This window comes from Aythya marila, assembly GCF_965140915.1.
Source record: "Aythya marila genome assembly, chromosome: 2".
Lineage (NCBI taxonomy): Eukaryota > Metazoa > Chordata > Aves > Anseriformes > Anatidae > Aythya > Aythya marila.
Genome location: NC_139043.1, coordinates 107,577,185 through 107,593,458, shown reverse-complemented (window position 1 = coordinate 107,593,458; position 16,274 = coordinate 107,577,185). Strand labels below are relative to the sequence as shown.

Genomic DNA, 16,274 nt, shown 5'->3' with positions numbered 1-16,274 from the left:
CAAGCTATCATTACTTCACCAACTTGGAAGCCACTTGGGGTTTGTTTGTTTTTCTGTGCTATTCCCATGCTTGAAAAGTTTTGAAAGAATTAATCTGCCCTATGACTTCATAGAATCACAGAATGGTTTGGGTTGGAAGGGACCTCAGAGATCACCCAGTTCCAGCCCCCCGCCATGGGCAGAGACACCTCCCACCACACCAGGTTGCCCAAAGCCCCATCCAGCCTGGCCTTGAGCACCTCCAGGGATGGGGCATCCACAGCTTCTCTGGGCAGCCTGTGCCAGCGCCTCACCGCCCTCTGAGCGAAGAATTTCCTCCTGATATCTAATACAATCTAACTTGTCAGGGGGGTGGCCAATGACTTTTGGATAAATGGGAGCTGAGTCCCTACTGAAATCAGCAAACCTGAGCTGCAGCTGACATGTCAAGTGAGAGCAGAGTTGTACTCTGAGATACTTTATCTGTGGGATGAGCAATGCCCAGAGGTGAGACCTCTTGCCAGGAGTCCATCCTTCAGCTGAACACATCCCAATGGCAAGGCTGTCCTGCCTACTTATTTCTTTTTGTTTTGTTTTGTTTTGTTTTGTTTTGATGTTTTTGGGCTACTTGAAGTATGGGCATAAAGCATATGAGGTAAAATCACCTAACACGCTAGCTCATAAAACATCTGTTAGCTGTCTAACACAAAACAAGCATGAAACAAGGATCCATTCTGTTCGAGCAAGACATTTGAGGGTGTCATGCTGCTGAAAGGTGACTTTTTTCCCTTTAAAACTGAGGAGTTTCATCTTTACGTTTCTACAGGAAGGCTTCAAAGTCCTCAGCACTGAAGGGAATGTCAGAACAAGCTTGCACACGGTGTGGCTCGCAGCCTCCTGCTGCTGAAAGGCATGCGTGGCTCCTATCAGCCTCCTGTTGACACCAGCTACCCAGTGACATCTGTCACCTGGCAAAATCTGGTCCTGCGTTAACGATAGGTACTGTGCAAATACACAGCTGAACGCCTCACAGTGTTTCTTACATGCCACTGAGACCACTACTGCTATATTTTATTTCATTTCCCTCTGTATTTCAAGAAAAGACTTGCTTTAATTAATATTTTTTTATATTTATTTTATATTTACATTTTATTTCACATTTGTATTTTGAGTTTTAATTTATAAGCAGTCTCTTTTCAACCATAATAACACGAAGAAATGTTTTCCTGGGGAAGAACAAAGAGTTAATTTTGTACTGGTTGGCCCCAAGTGACCCCTTGTTCCCACTGCCTTTGAAATTACTGGAGTTTGCTTAGCCTGAAAAATTACAGCTATAGGAAAACTTACATTTCAGTGTGCTATTTTAAAAAGGAACAGCAGAATTTTAAAAATAGCATCACCATTTTTTTTTTTTTCCCCTGACTGTGGCGTCTCCAGCCCAAGCATGTTGATGCAATTTCCAAAGCACTAAGAAATGTCTTAGGTCACATTTAAGTCAGGTCAGCCAAATCCAGGATCAGTGAAAAAATGAGTTGTTCGTCTGTTCTGGAATGGGATCTTTCTTCCCATCATTCTTAGTTATAAAGATATCTTTTGTGTGGTTGAGGCTAAATTTAAGCCCGGGCTGCGTGTATTTGTGTACTATCTATGCGTGTTTTATGCATCAGCAGAGCACTCCATTCCTGGTAGGCTGCACACACAATTAGGGCTTTATGATCTTTGAGGTCGGTTGATACAAAGATTTATGTATTTGCAGCAATAAAAAGCCTGTGAAGTCATGGGGATAGATGTTTTGTAGACCTACGGGCCGATTCTCCTTTGAGTGGGGTTGGTGTAGCTCCACTGGCTTCAGTGGCACCCATCCTCACACCATCCGAGCGCCAGAAGAGCAGAAGAAGGAAACCCAGCGCTCGGTGCATGCCCGGGGAGGTCTGCTCCTAGAGAGCTCGCTTTTCTTTCAGACCACCGGGGAAAGCACCGAGAGAGAGAGCAGGCTCCATGGCAGAAACCAAACCTTGCAGCACGCTTCTTCCACCAAGCAGCTCCTCGGGCTGGCACTGCAGATGGGCCGCTTCACCAGGGGGCTCCTGCCCACGATGCTCCCGAGGGTGAGGCAAATCCATGGCCCCGTGGATGAAACTGAAGGAAACGGTAAGGCAAAACACGCTCCTTTAATACGTGCACTGCTAGTTTGTAAAGAAAAAAAAAAAGGTTTTATGGGCGGTTTCTTTCCTTTCCAAAGCATTTGGCTACTGCGGGAGGCTTGAAAAGTAAAATGAGTTGAGCCTCAGCAGATCTATAGGAGCAGTTAAGTAGCAAAGGAAAGTCCATGTGTAGCTGTTTCCTGGTGTTATAATGTTTTGATAACAATGGTACACAAAGGCTTGTTTTGTTTAGCGTGCGCCATGTTGCTGCACTTCAGACAAAGTCTCGATTCACTCAGTTGAAGACAAAGTCTCGATTCTTTCGGCTTGAGGCAAAAACCCGGGATGAACGTTTGACAAAAGCTTGGATCTGAAACGCCCCAAACTGCAGGAGTAAGGAAGCAGATTAGTATCAAATTCTACTTCCAGCTATGATGAAAACAAGGAGTAGACAAACGTGCAATTTCTAATTGGAAGGACAAATTTAGGAAAAGATGTTTCTCCTCAGCATTCCCTAGCTAAACCTCAAATCCTGAAGCTGAAATATTCTTCCTATTCCCTGCTCACACTCCCTACCCCGGGCAGACCTGTCCTCTCTGGGCTGAGATTTGCTCTCATCCAGCAGCCAGTTTCCCTTCAAGAGCAGAGCAGTTTTGTTTACCACCCCCAGGTGCAAACCTCGTTAACTGATGTTTACTTCTTTTGTGTTTTCAGCTTTCAATAATGAGCCGGGTTAATGGATAGCGAAGATGGCGGTGGTAGGGAGAATGGTAAGGAAAGTTCAGGAGCTGGTTGTACACCTTCGAGCTTTACAGGCTATGGCTCCCAGCCATTTAGCTACAAAATAAAAAAAGAGAGAGAGAGAAAAAAATTATGGTTCTTTTTGCATAGGTTTTGCTTTATTGTGTTTTATTATTATTATTATTCAGGGTGGTGGGAAACAAAGCGTAGCCAAGCCCCTGACATTTCACAAGTTATAAATACTGTACAAAATTCTACTTCTGGCACCGGAAAATGCTTTCTCCTGTTGTTCAAAGTGACTCCAGATGCTGATGCACTTAGTATACAGCGCAAGTAACTGGACTGGAATGAAAAAGGCCGGTAATTGAGTTTACATTCATCTGTCGATATTCCTAAGGGACAGACTCTTCCGTCTGCCAAGTCTGCTCTGCTTCTGCGTGCAGAACTCCAGCAGACTGGAGATTCCCACAGCAGGGGATCTCTGCTATCGGTGGAGGTGGTGAGCACTCCTATTCTGGTCATCCCCTCGTCTCCCACAGCATGGGGAGGTGGGCTGAAGTTTTTTTTTCTGGAAATGAAAGAAAAGGTTGCGGTAGAACCGAGGTTTTCAGCATCGGGTCTTCCCCTGACCTAGGCTCCATATTCGCTTCTCCCTCAGGTTTTCCATGCTTCTCACTGCTACAGTACCTGAGAGATTCCCATCCATGTGTATTTCTCTGAGTAATAAATTAGTGAGGTGAAGGATTGTCATCCCTATTGTGAAATAAACCACGGGGATAAAAGTTATGAAGTTTCTCCCAACTTTAAATGAGCAGCCTAGGACAGTTAGGAGCAGACTGTTCCAAAAAACTTGGGTGTTTTATATATTAAATAGCTATGTATTTGGCTAATTGCTGTCCCTCATTTGAGACAGTTCCATGGAAAGGGATATCTGTGCAACTTGACCATACAAACAGCAGCAACCTCCGTTCCAAACACAAGAGCAAATCGATACCCATAAAAAAAACAGACCTGAGAGAAGAAGCTACTATGGCCAATGTCCAGTAAATGTTGGAAAAACATGGAAGAAAGCAGAAGAGATGGTAGAATCTGAGAGACAAATCAGCAAGGGAATATTTGATCCTGGGATCTGGGAAAAAATTTCAGAGGAAAACTGAAACAAGGAGCCTCTTCTGCTGATTTGGGGGTGACGGGAGCTGGTGGGCACAGGGAGAGGAATCACCTCCTGCTGATGGATTTCTTCTGCCTTCAAAGAGTAACTAACTCAGGGAAGAAGTGGATCCACTTTCAGTAGAAGCACATTGGCTGCAATGCCACGTTGAGGCACAAGTCCATGGATAAAAGCATCTGGTTCCCAATTTGAAAAGCAAGCAGGTGCCAGTGTGCAAAAAGGTCTGAGGCTATGTGGGTTGGGTCCATGGTGCTCGCACCACGAAGCTGCTATGGATGGCTGCAGAGAATCGTGTCTGTCAGATATTAAAACTGGGAGGCCTCACAAACACAAGCGAGGGGAGTTGGGACCCGTTGTGCCTGGCAGCTCAGACCTGCATGGGCCCTGCGTAGCTGGGCTTCCCTTTCTGAGCTCTCCTGGTCTAAAACGTCTCACTGAAGAATCTGGCCTGGCCAGTGGCAAGCTGTAATTTCCCTCACAGGCCACTGTGAGGATCTGGGGTTTTACCATGGGTGGTGGTGCCTGTGGTGAGTACGAAAGCTTGCAGTTAGGCAGGAACCAGTCCTGATGAAACAGAGCCTGAGCATCTCACCCAGCGTAAGGAGGAGCAGGCCCACTCCTCCCGGCCTCCCCTGAAAGAGTCCTGTGTGGGCAGGCAGGAGGGGGCCAGGCACCTGAAAAAAGGCAAGTTCAAGCTAGTGGCCAAGGTCCGCACAGAGACTGACCCAAGCCAGCATCTGTAAGGGAAAGCCAACAGGAGAGCGGACAAATTCATCTCTTTTAAGGCTAGAAGATCACCACCCATTCGAAATATGTTCACAAACCCAAATTTCCCTCCTTTGTCTGTGCCAGGCCTTTAGGACACCTCCTCTTGACGTTTCTGCCCTGTAAAGAAAGAGAAATAAGTTCAGTGCCTCAGTGACTCGGAGCTTGGAGGAGCCCTGCCGTGGAAGCACCCGAGCAGCCTCTCCAGCTGCCATTGGGGTTGTGATGCCCTGGCTGTCATCCCCAGCCCCGGGTGCGGCCGCTGGTCGCCGTGCCCCAGTGTGCAGGGCGCTGTTTCCAGTTTCGGCTGCGTGTTGCTGGGCTCTGCTGCTGTGGTTGTTCCCTTCCCCCTCCACATCCATCACTTCTAAGTGCTGAGAAAGGCAGCAGCGGGCGAAATAAAGGGCAGTAAGCAGCCTTGTGGCCTACCTGGTTTTTGTTACTGTTTTGTATTTTTCTTTTTTACTCCCTCTCCAAGTTCTTCAGCACAAGTGAGCCAAAATGAATCTTGGCACCAGCACCATCTTTCTCCCTGCCTGTTAGAAACAAGATGTTCCCTGGTGTCCATGGAGGTGTTACGGTCTCCAGGCTGAGCTCCTGTTGCTTATTATTATTATTTGATCTTACACTCATTTCCAAGAACACTGGCATGGAATATCATTAAAAAGATAACAAGATCTTCAGGAAAGAAATAAATCCACATATCTCAGCCTGGATTACTTTTTTTTTTTTTTTCTTTTCTGTGTAGTTTTATACAGAGAGGAAACTGAAACAATCACAGGCTGTGGGTGAACACCGAGCTACCAAATTTTATTTCAGAAGAATATTGATAGGAAATGAAGATGGTCACAGGAAAAGGACATCACTTTTTTTAGATGCCTATGGGAAATGCTGATCACCTATATGCTTCAGTAATCCAGCGTATGTGTGATATTTGTTGGACAACTCCAAGTATTCCCTTTGCACTCTAACCTTCTTCACCCAACAGCAGAAGCTAAATTCATTCATATCATTCCCACACTAACAATTACAACAAAGCAGATGTTTCAGCATATGCTTGGAAGGATTTTTCTCAGTCCATTGGAAAGGAGAAATACCAGTGAGAAAGGAAGGCCGTATCATTCACCCCCTAGAAAACTATTATTTGGCTGCTGTGAGGTGCTTGCTCCCCTCAAAGAGCAGACAGGTGCAGATAGCAATTACTCTAATCAAAGTTTTCTTAATATCTGGGATAAAATCCTAGTTATCAAAGTGAGATTTTTTTTTTTTTCTGTCCTATATGGAGGGATATTTTTTTCTTGTTATGTATGTACTCTGCCCAGTGCTGGGGTGATGAACAGCAAGCTGCCTAGCAAGCATCAGATTAGAAGAGTCTTCTGTATTTAGGAATATCTTACTCACCAGAAGTACACTGAGTGAACTGTCAATGGGTGTCTTTGCTTCGGAAAACAGTAAAAGAAGTTGGTTCTTATGTCTTGAGATTAATGGCCATGGATGGCATCTTGCAAAACTGGCAGTTTATGTGCAGTGATGGGGAAATACAGCTCTGCGTCCAGATGTGTTGTTCTACACAAGATCAGCTTCATTGTGCTGTGTAGGGCTGTCTCCATAATGCAACCTGACATTTTCAAAAGTGGAAAGAGTTATACAAGATTACATGTTTCTCTAGAGACCGAGTTAATTTCAAGCCCCAAAGATAACCGTGGAGCCTTGTACTGGTTCCACATACTGATGCTATGAAGCTGAACTTCCTATCCGTGCAGCAACCTTACCAATAATAGCAAGCAGAGGGGATTTTCATCTGAAACCAGGATTTCTCTCAGTGCTACTCACCATTACACATTCAACTAAGACACGCAATCTTTGCAACTGTCATGACTTTCATTCCACAACCAAACTGAGGAGATGTTTGTTAAATATCAAATTCCAGTCCTTTGGACAATTAACGTGTTGGCAAGCCTCCTGGCGTGATATCTGTTGGCCAGTCATTAGTCCATTGAATTATGCATACTTGCGATTTGATCTTGACCAATGCAATTTCCTTTCCTTCTTTAGGAATTCTTCCCCTGCCTTTATGCCCAAGGGATAGATAGAGACGATAGCTGTATACAGAATGCTTCAGCTGGGAGGCTAATACTTAAAAGATGATTCTACTGATGCTCTGCTCTACAAAGACCATTGTAACAATCTGTGAAATTTAACATTAAAAAAAAAATATAGGAAAATATATTTCCATTTACCCAAAAGGGCTCTTTTTGAAATTTATTAAGCCCATCTCTTTGGTTTATATGAGGGACTGTGGATTATCTATGACGGAGGGGCAGAATGACAGGCAGACAGTTGTCATTCAGTAGGATCTGCATCCTTCTACAATAGAAAAAAATATGAGTTTTCCTTTCAAGATTAAGTTAGCACTACTGAAGCTTGTCAAACAGCAGATTTGAATTATCTGGCTGTGGAAATTACCTGAACTGTATGTGCAGTGTTGAGTGGCAGGATAGCCCACCGATGGGTTTGCCTCTGTCCCAAGTCACAGAGCACTTCAGAGTTGTGCAGGCTGGGGTGATCTTATCAAAAGGAGGCATTAGAGCTGTACCTGCAACAAAAACATTGTTTTAGATTGTGATTCTAACTTGTATGATATCTGCAGAATTATTTTATTTGATACTTTAGCAACTTTGGGGAAGTTTAACATTTTTACTTTTTTTTTTTTTTTATAGGGCCTTTGGAAGTCAAAGTCATTCATCTCAGTGACGATTCTTCTTCCTGTGTTCTAGGAGTTTCTGCGTGAGACTCCCTGAAACATTCACTGTCGGAAACCATTTTCTCTTGCTGGTTTCTCCAGGAAAGGTCAAGGCAGACTGCCAGTAGGATGACTGGACAACATCACTGCTTTAAAGACCTGTGGGATCTCACTGACACTGAAGCAGTAATGGGCGATGGAGCATTAGGAGAAACCACGCTGCAAAAGCAGGGCGAAATTTCCAAAGCATATTTAATTGGGAAGAGGGTTAGGAAGGTTTAGTAAGGCAGAGGGAGCAAAACCTGATTTCTCCTAACCACTCTCCCAGCTCCAGAATCTGGACTAAATGACTCCTACTCATGTCTGACATCATATCTCCACCCCGAAGCTGAAGGAATAAATGCCTGCAAACACAGTTTATGTTACTGAGTAAGTGGCAAGAATCTGCATTTCTTTTTCTGTGTTGTAGGGTCCTGCCTCCCCCCCCACCTCACTTTTTTCTCCTTAATAAACAGTCTAGGACATCCAGTTCCTTGTGCCCCAGTCATTAAAGCACTGCCATTTAAGCTGCAGAGCCAGACCCTGACACACTGGAAAAGAGCAAATTTGGGATTCTTGGTGTAATCCTTTTTGTCCCTCCCCACGCGCGTATGTTTTCTTACAAACTCCTCCATGACACAGTCGTACTGCAGACTTTCCCACAGGATGCATGCCTCATGCTGTACAACACAGGATAATCACACCCAGTGGCAGAAATAAATTAGCATAGCAATCTTAATCTGGTATTTCCTAATTTTCCTAATTTCCTTATCCTTCAATGCTCAGCTGTGCTAATCTAAACAATATTCTTCAATGTAATTTTTGTATGTTATCATTTAAATATATGTATACGTGTTGGTGTATCGCTCCATCTATCTGTATCTCTTCGTGTATTGGTAAACACAAAAGAAACAGATAAAAGCTGTTTGTTTTTAATTCTTTCGGAACCGTTTGATCTCTCCTCGCTTGTTTTAGCAGCTGCCCGACTGTTTTTCCTCGTATGTAAACTTCAAAGTCAATCAGAGGTCAAAGCTCTGGACGAAGACAGACTAACAAAAACAACAGTGGTGAGCACATGTGATGTGAAGGAGCTGAGGGTCTCGGCGTAGCACATCACCTCCTTCCAGATGAGGGGGGAAATTGTCGGCGTCTTGGACGCTACATTTCTTGATCCAACATTGATGATGACATCTGATGTGGTTGTCAGGGCTCGAATGCTCGTTGGGAAATAGGTCTCGCAGAGAACCGAAGGGTACAGCCGTGCACTCGAAGGACTTGACATTCTCTGGCTATTCTTGGTTTGAGTGGTCTGGAAATAGCTTAATAGATTACTGTAAAAATGCTGGAGAAAAACAGCCTTTTTCTGGGTTCTGTCAGATGCAGAGGGCTTCAGGGGAGGGCATAGGTTTTGATTCCCGATGTGCTATTCTCTATTCTGTTAAAGGGGAAATCAAAAGGAAAGGAAGCCCTGGAGAGGCAGCTTCTACAGCAGAGCAGCACAGAGCATGTTCTGTAGACGTGTGCAGTCGTGGCACAGGATGTGTCTTGAGTTTGTGCTCTTTTCTTTTCCCTTCGGGAGAACATCTGCCTTTTCCCTCTTCATCTGTCTGCGGGATCAGGCCCCTGCTTGTGCAGAAGCTGAGGAGGGGCCGCAGGCAGCATTAGGTTGGATATTAGGAAGAGCTTCTTTACTGGAAGGGTTGTTAGGCATTGGAATGGGCTGCCCAGGGAAGTGGTTGGGTCAACATCTCTGGAGGTCTTTAAAAGACGTTTAGATGTTGAACTTAGTGATATGGTTTAGTGGAAGACTTGTTAGTGTTAGGTCAGAGGTTGGACTCGGTGATTTTGGAGGTCTCTTCCAACCTAGAAATTCTGTGATTCTGTGATTCTGGAGGCAGGGGCAGCTCCCCAGTGGCTGCTGAGCAGAGGCAGGAGGCGATTCCCCCCCTGATCGCACCAGGTGGGTCCTCAGGCGTAGTGCAGAGATCATGGGAATTGGTGTACGTGCCCCCCGGGTAACCTGCCCGTGGTTAACAACAGCATGGAAGTGGGGCCAGTCCCACCCGGGCTGTGGGGTGCAGCTTAAATGTGGAGGTCCCTTGGCTGCGTAAACCATGAGCAGTATGATGGAGGCTCTGAAAACGCCAAAGCCAACCTGCTGATGCTCCTTCTGCAGGCTGCTGGTGGCAAGACATCAGTTGCAATATCATTTTGTTTATTTCCCTCAAATACATTAGCGTGCATTTGTTGCTTCTTCCACACCCACAGCGAATTAAAAATTGAAATGAAATAATGCCCAGGTTACTCTTAAGCTAGAAGCCAAACTGTGAACACCGGGGCTGTGGGCTGTGCCCGGAGACCCTGCTCTAGAAGGCACGAGAAAAAACTTTTCCTTTTCTCAGGGAAGCAGAGGAGTTTCCCATAGAAGCTGTGCCCGTGCTGCTCCGGGGCTCGCAGAGGGGTAAATGAGCGAGAGCAATGGGGGGAAATGTTACAGGCCCATCAGGCAGGTGCTGTGGGACGAGAGCACCTTTTTCTAGCTATGGGTCTCCTGGCAAGGGCTAAGAAGAGTGTCCGTCTTAGGAAATACTTGAAACTGTCCCTGATTCAAGGAATATATCTAACGTGTGGTTTATTGTCCCTCGTTAACATGGCCAGAAGCAATATTGTTCTCTGCATCTTCTCATTCAACAACCTTTTTCTGTTCAGTTCCAGGCCATTTGGCACCATCCTTTCCATTAATGATCTTCATATCAGTTTGCATTTTAGCTGAAAGTATTAATTTTCAGACCAGTTCCAGTGAGTTTTGCAAGAATTAATTACTCGCTTTTTTTGTGGCTATTCATCACTAATACCATTCTGTTTGCCCCTAACTTCCATGTCCCTAAGCATTAATGCAAAAGTGAAGAAAAAAAATATGGCAAGGAGTCGGTGAGAAAAAAGAAAGAAAAAGTGTGAAGTACCTCTGTGAAGAGCCCTGTGGCTGCAAAGAGAAGCTAAAAAGATGCAGGGAGAGCAGCTGGGAAACAAAAGAGGAGGAGAGAAGCTGGCCGGGGGCTGCCCTGCTAGAGGATGGAGAGCTCGCAGGGGTGGGGTAAGGGGCAGGAAGGAAGCAAATAAAGAGTGCAGGGAGATGAAGTTTTTGCAGTGAGAAAAAGAGATTGCCTTTGCAGCAGCATTTTGTGTTGCGTGCTGGTGGACTGCACCGTGTGTAGTCAGCTTGAAGTAGCCGTCGTGATTCTTCAGGAGCTGACCTAGAGAAGAGAGTCGTGGCTTTATTTGAATCCTTTCCTAAGCCGGGGTCTCTCCACATGAAGGCTGAGCATTGTGCTGCACTGAGTGACAGCTGGAGTGTGTTGCGTTTTGTGCATTGTCATTGATTCTATATGCCTTTTGTGCTGCGCCTGCTGAAAACAAAGGTCAAGTACCAGCAGATTCTGTTTTCTGGGAGAGATTTAATTAAAGCCTGAGGATAAAGGCAGAGTGCTAGAAGCAGCTACTGAGTGTGAAAGATGTTTAAATTTATCTATTATTTTTCAATATCAGTTTGTCAGCAGCTGCTTTGTAATTATTTTTTTATTTTCTTTTGATGCAACGACAGGAGAACAAACATTAAAAAAAATCCAGACGAGTCTTATAGATGTTATCTTCTGTAAGTAAAGCGATCGTTCAATACAGGCTTGGAAAGAGGTGCTAGGAAGCAGAGTGAGGAAGCACACAAAGCAGGAGGCAACAATTTCTGTTCATAGTTTTGGTGCTAGAGTGTAAATTGTAGGGCTCCAAATGGGCTGGGTTGCCTAAGGTTTTCATATCCCTTAGTGACAGTAACAGCAAAGGTTACTGTATTAGTCTGCAGGGCTTTTGAAGGCTTTGATTTAGTCATACCAATCATTTTGTTGTTGTTGTTGTTGGTTGTTTGTTTAAATAATGGTAAGTAAAATAAACCAAAACAAAATTTTAAGAAAAGCCAGGTTATTGGAACTGGCTGCGGTTAGTTTACCGGCAGACACCAACCATGAGATCCCACACAGCTCCTCCACTTCAGCACGCACTGATCCTTCAGCTTAGCAGGTGATAAGGCAGGAATTCGTGCTCAGCTGGCGATAAGGCAGCGCGTAGCTGCCACTGGAGCACACAGAAGCGTCATGCAGATCTGGCAGCGCTCGTGTAGCAAGTCGGCAAGACAGACAGGATGAAGTCATACGTCTACGGGAGCACGAAACCATCCAGTTTACCCACAGTTTTGAAATTATGTATGAGTAATGTATGAGCTACTTCTCCCGGGGTAGGATGTTGTGTGCGGGACAAGTCTTGCACACTGTGGGTCGAAAAAGCAGCCAGCTCAGAATACGCCACAAACAAAGTGCGGGGAGCTGGGGGTACAGGGCAGACCACGCTCCAGCACCACACATCCCTGGGGGGAATCACTTGCAGGTGCGAGTGGGGACTTATTTCACAGGGGCAGCCCCTACGGTGCTGTGGGATCACTGTGAACCCATTAAATGTCACGTGGAAGCTGGCCAGCAGAGCCCCTAGCCCCTGGCTGCTCCACTGAGGTGCTCCTTTTAGTGAGCAAGCTGCTGCGTGGTGCTGGGTGGCAGGCCCCCGGGCTTCCTGCGCAGCTCCGCGCCGCTGTGCAGACATCCATGCCTGCAGACATGAGTCATTTGGGGGAGTCTGCGGGGTTTTGCAACAGCCTGCTCAGGACATGACCAAGTCAGCAGCAGAGAGTGTGCTCGGAAGAGCCAGGCAGCCCCACTGTACTCACGCGGATGCTATGAAGACGGCCCCATAAAACGATCTGACAGCTGCTGCGGATGGGTGGGAGCGCCAAGCTCCACCTGGCCGGGAGCAGATCATCTCCCCCCTGTGCACGAGGCCGGCGTTTCTTCCCTCCTTTCCCTTTCCTTCCTGACGGCTTTCCCTCACTGCTCTTCCAGCCTCAGTGATGCTGAACGAGATGCCAAACACGGGGAGCATTCGCAGTGCCAAAACGCAGGATGCAGGCACTTTCAGCAGAGGATGCTCTCGATGAGGGTTTGCAAATCTGATTTAGAGATCGCAGTCACTGCTGGCTGCAGTGTTTCAGTGCCTTGCAGGAATGACTCAAGAAGGAAATAGTAGCAGCTAACCAAAAATAATCATGTGGTCATCAAATAGGAAAAATATCGGCCACAAGACATTCTCGGCGTATTTCCCCACAGTGCAGATAACATCAGTGACCACTGACTGCTACAACTGCACGAATTTTCAGAATTGGTTGGATTTACATTTCCAATCGCTACGTTCAAACTACTGAAAGGACGAGGAACCAGATCGTTGCAGAGCCAGAGGTTGGTTTAGTGAAAAAGTCTTGAGTTTAAGTCCTGGGCCATCGTTTTACCCTCCTGTGAGGGTAGCGGCCTTACCCTATCTGTGCCCTACACGACCAGCAGATGTGGTCGTGCAATGCAGGGGCTGAAGCACAGCTGCACGAAACTGCAGCAAGATGGGCTTTGGGGCCAGAACAAGCAACGAGGTGTTTCCCAGAGGCTGGTTTCCCTGCTGTCGGTACCTCAGGTAGCTAGCTCGAAGCTGGCCTGGGTAAGCTTGTGGGGGCAGAGCTGCAATTCCCTTTCCAGCACACAGATTTGCAGGTACAGGGATTACTGTGGGTGTTTTATGGCACAGATAGCATAACGAGCATGAAGTCGTGGCATGGTCACAGCAACAGAGTGCTGGGAACTCCTTAAAATTAGATAAATGCAGGACATTTTCACGAAAGCAAGCCCAGACTCCACGATGGTTTGGGTATAGTACATGTAGTTTTAGCAATGTGTTGAAAAACACTTATTTTAGTGCTGAATTACTCTACAGCTTCATTGGTCATACGGAGAGGAATATGTGATTATGGAAGTGTAATAACGTAGCTCTTTGCAAACACTGCTTTTGCATATGCATTTTCACGGGTACGTGTTTGTTTCACAAGACTCCTGAAGGAAAGCTCTGCTTGCCACACAGCCCTTTGTTTCTGTGGTGAAGGTGCCACAACTTTGTCTAGAAGCAACTTGGCAAGCATTTGTATGGCCACAGGCCATGAATGAGTCAATCAGCTTGTACTTTTTTTTAATCCAGTGCTTTACAGGGCAGCCTAATCTATTCTTATGTCAGACTGCGAAATGTTATTTTGTGTCATTAGGCATCTGCTCTGAAGGAAAGGATAAACATGACTTTTCAGGAGATTACAGCACAAGATTTGGACTCAGGATTTTAAATAGCCCTCTGCCCTTTCAAAAAATTTCTCACTGACATAGGCACTCCAGAAAGGTGAAGAGATTCCAGCCAAAATGTAGGACACACAAAACTAAGTTCATACAAGTATTTTAGACTGTTTCTAACACTTTTTTTTTCTTTTTCCTTGCTTTCTCCTTATGACCAAGCTCAGAATAATGCCTGTTATCTGCACGCTCACCCACCCCATGCATTGAATGTGCAGGGAAATCCAAAATTTGCCATAGGGTTGGGTAGTTTGCTGTGGATTTGGTGTTACTGGCAGGCTGTGCTGGGCAAGTGGGGCCAACCTCCCTTGGGGGGCTGAAATCCTGCTCTGTGCCCAAGGGAGAGGTGGCTGCACCACCAGCCCGGCTGGAAGCTCTCCTAACATGCGCCAGGTGCCCCACGTGCTCAGGGACAGTTTGGGATGATTTTGCCATTCTCCAGGCCTGGGCTAACTTGGGCCCTGTGGAAAAAGCAGGCTGAGTTTCTTTTTTCCCTCTGCCTGAGAAATTTGAAGTTAAGGACGTGTTACTTTGGGTCTACTCCACTTTTGAAATGAACCTCAGGAAGAGGCCAGGTCCTAGCCCTTGGTTGTCATTTTGTCAGGCTGGTTTTGCTCTCATCAGATTAGGAATCATTGAGCCCATTTCTTCCTTTTGAACCAGTTTGAGGCAGTACCACTGAGTTGAAGCAATCAGAGTAATAACGAGGTAAAGCTGATATTAAATTACCCCCTTCCAAGCAGTAAGAGCTGAGTTACCCAACAGACATGTAGGGTGTTTTGCAACAAGAGGTAGGAAGTTTGGTGTCTTTTATCTCTGAGGAGGGGAGGGAGAGAAGAAAAAGCAAGGTTAACCCTTTGATTCTAGACCCGAGAAACCTCACCCATACTTTCAAACATGCAGTTTTCCGTGTATGATCATACCTATAAGACTTCCATTTACACCTCTTGGATTGTTATGGTCAAATGAAAGCTGAATTATAATAAAAATCCAATGAAAATCTTCTCTGTCCTTTAAGACTAGATTCTCTTGAAGCATACAGATGTGCTGTAAGTGTATAGAGCTCCAGAAACACAACTACAGTGGTCATGCTGGTGTAAAATGACAATTAGGTGACTATCCGTAGTGGCATGAGATTAGCAGAAGAACTCAAGAACGTCCTGAGCATGAACAAAACCAGTAATTCAGTTGCTGTGATTTAACTATTTAAGGCCCCCAGAAATTGCTAAATTGACTCATTTATAATTCCTGCAGTTGACATGAATTCAAACTATTTGTTGGTGACAAAACTTTTTAAAATGATCTTTTTTTAAGTATCTCGCAGGCAGTACTTTGAAACATGGATTTTTAAAAACTGCACACGTGGTGCCATTTGCATGCCTGAAGTTTTATGTTCATTAGTAAGATGTAAACTATATACAATCACATGAAACTTCATGATATTAAAAGGTTGTCTATAACTTGTCTTGAAAAACTTTTGACGGTGATGAGTGTCAAGAAATGCGACTTCCATCATTCTGTCTACAGAAGGGTCATATAAAGCCAGCACCTTTTATTCCAGCAAAGTTACAGAATGTGTAATTTAAAAGTTAATTATCTGCTGAAGCCTGAAACTGTTAAATATTTCCCAGGCCCAAGATAAAAACACTTTTTTTTTAATGGATTTGACACAGTATTCAGCAAAAGAGCAAAGCATTTACAGGCAGTGTAGATATTTAGGGCAATATACATAAAACTAAAGCCAGGAGAATCAAAGCTAATTTACTTTTAAACTCAGCCTGGTTTACTTTTCAACTATTGCCTTCAGAAGAATAATTTCAGTTAAGGACTGCAGAACAAATCCAGCCACAGGAAATGTGATATGTGTATGTGGGTGAAGTAGGAATAAGGTGGGGTGGGAGAAAATTGTTCTGGGACAGAGCTTAGGAGTAAGAACTGAGGAAGTAGGAAGAACAATTCTTAATCTTGTAGATGATTCATAGCTAACAAATTAATAGCAGAAAGTCAGACTCATGATAGCTTAATCTACAAAGAGGTCTATAATGACTGTAATCACTCTACGTATACTGGAAATAAAAAGATACAAATAATTCCCTGTTGTTTAAAACCCTGATAGATGATACCATGAGGAGATTATTTTTTAGCTCCTGCTTTAATATAATCCTAATTTTCTGAAACCATTTTTTCAGGCTAAAGCTTTCCATGTGTGTTTTTTGGTTTTGTTTGTTTGTTTGTTTGGACTGAGAGTTGAGTTTGTTTGGGTTTTTGAAGATTTCAGGCACAAAGTACTTGGGCCATTTTTAAGCTCCAGGACAGTGAAAATAAAAAAGCTTTTTTCCCAGGGCAGAAGAAGAATTTCTGGCATCTTAACGTTTTCTGTACCCACCAAGTGGCTTCAGTGGGAAAACAGTATTTGCCACGGAAATAGTCCTTAT

The 16,274-nt window shown here is 44.8% G+C and overlaps 1 long non-coding RNA gene across 1 annotated transcript; it reads left to right on the top strand.

Moving 5' to 3' along the window:
• Window positions 1-1,640: 1,640 nt before the first annotated feature.
• Window positions 1,641-8,447, top strand: LOC309874819. The gene is made up of 3 exons (XR_014316919.1): window positions 1,641-2,130; window positions 2,838-2,893; window positions 7,521-8,447. It is a non-coding gene; the product is annotated as an uncharacterized lncRNA (long non-coding RNA).
• The last annotated feature ends 7,827 nt before the right edge of the window (window positions 8,448-16,274 follow it).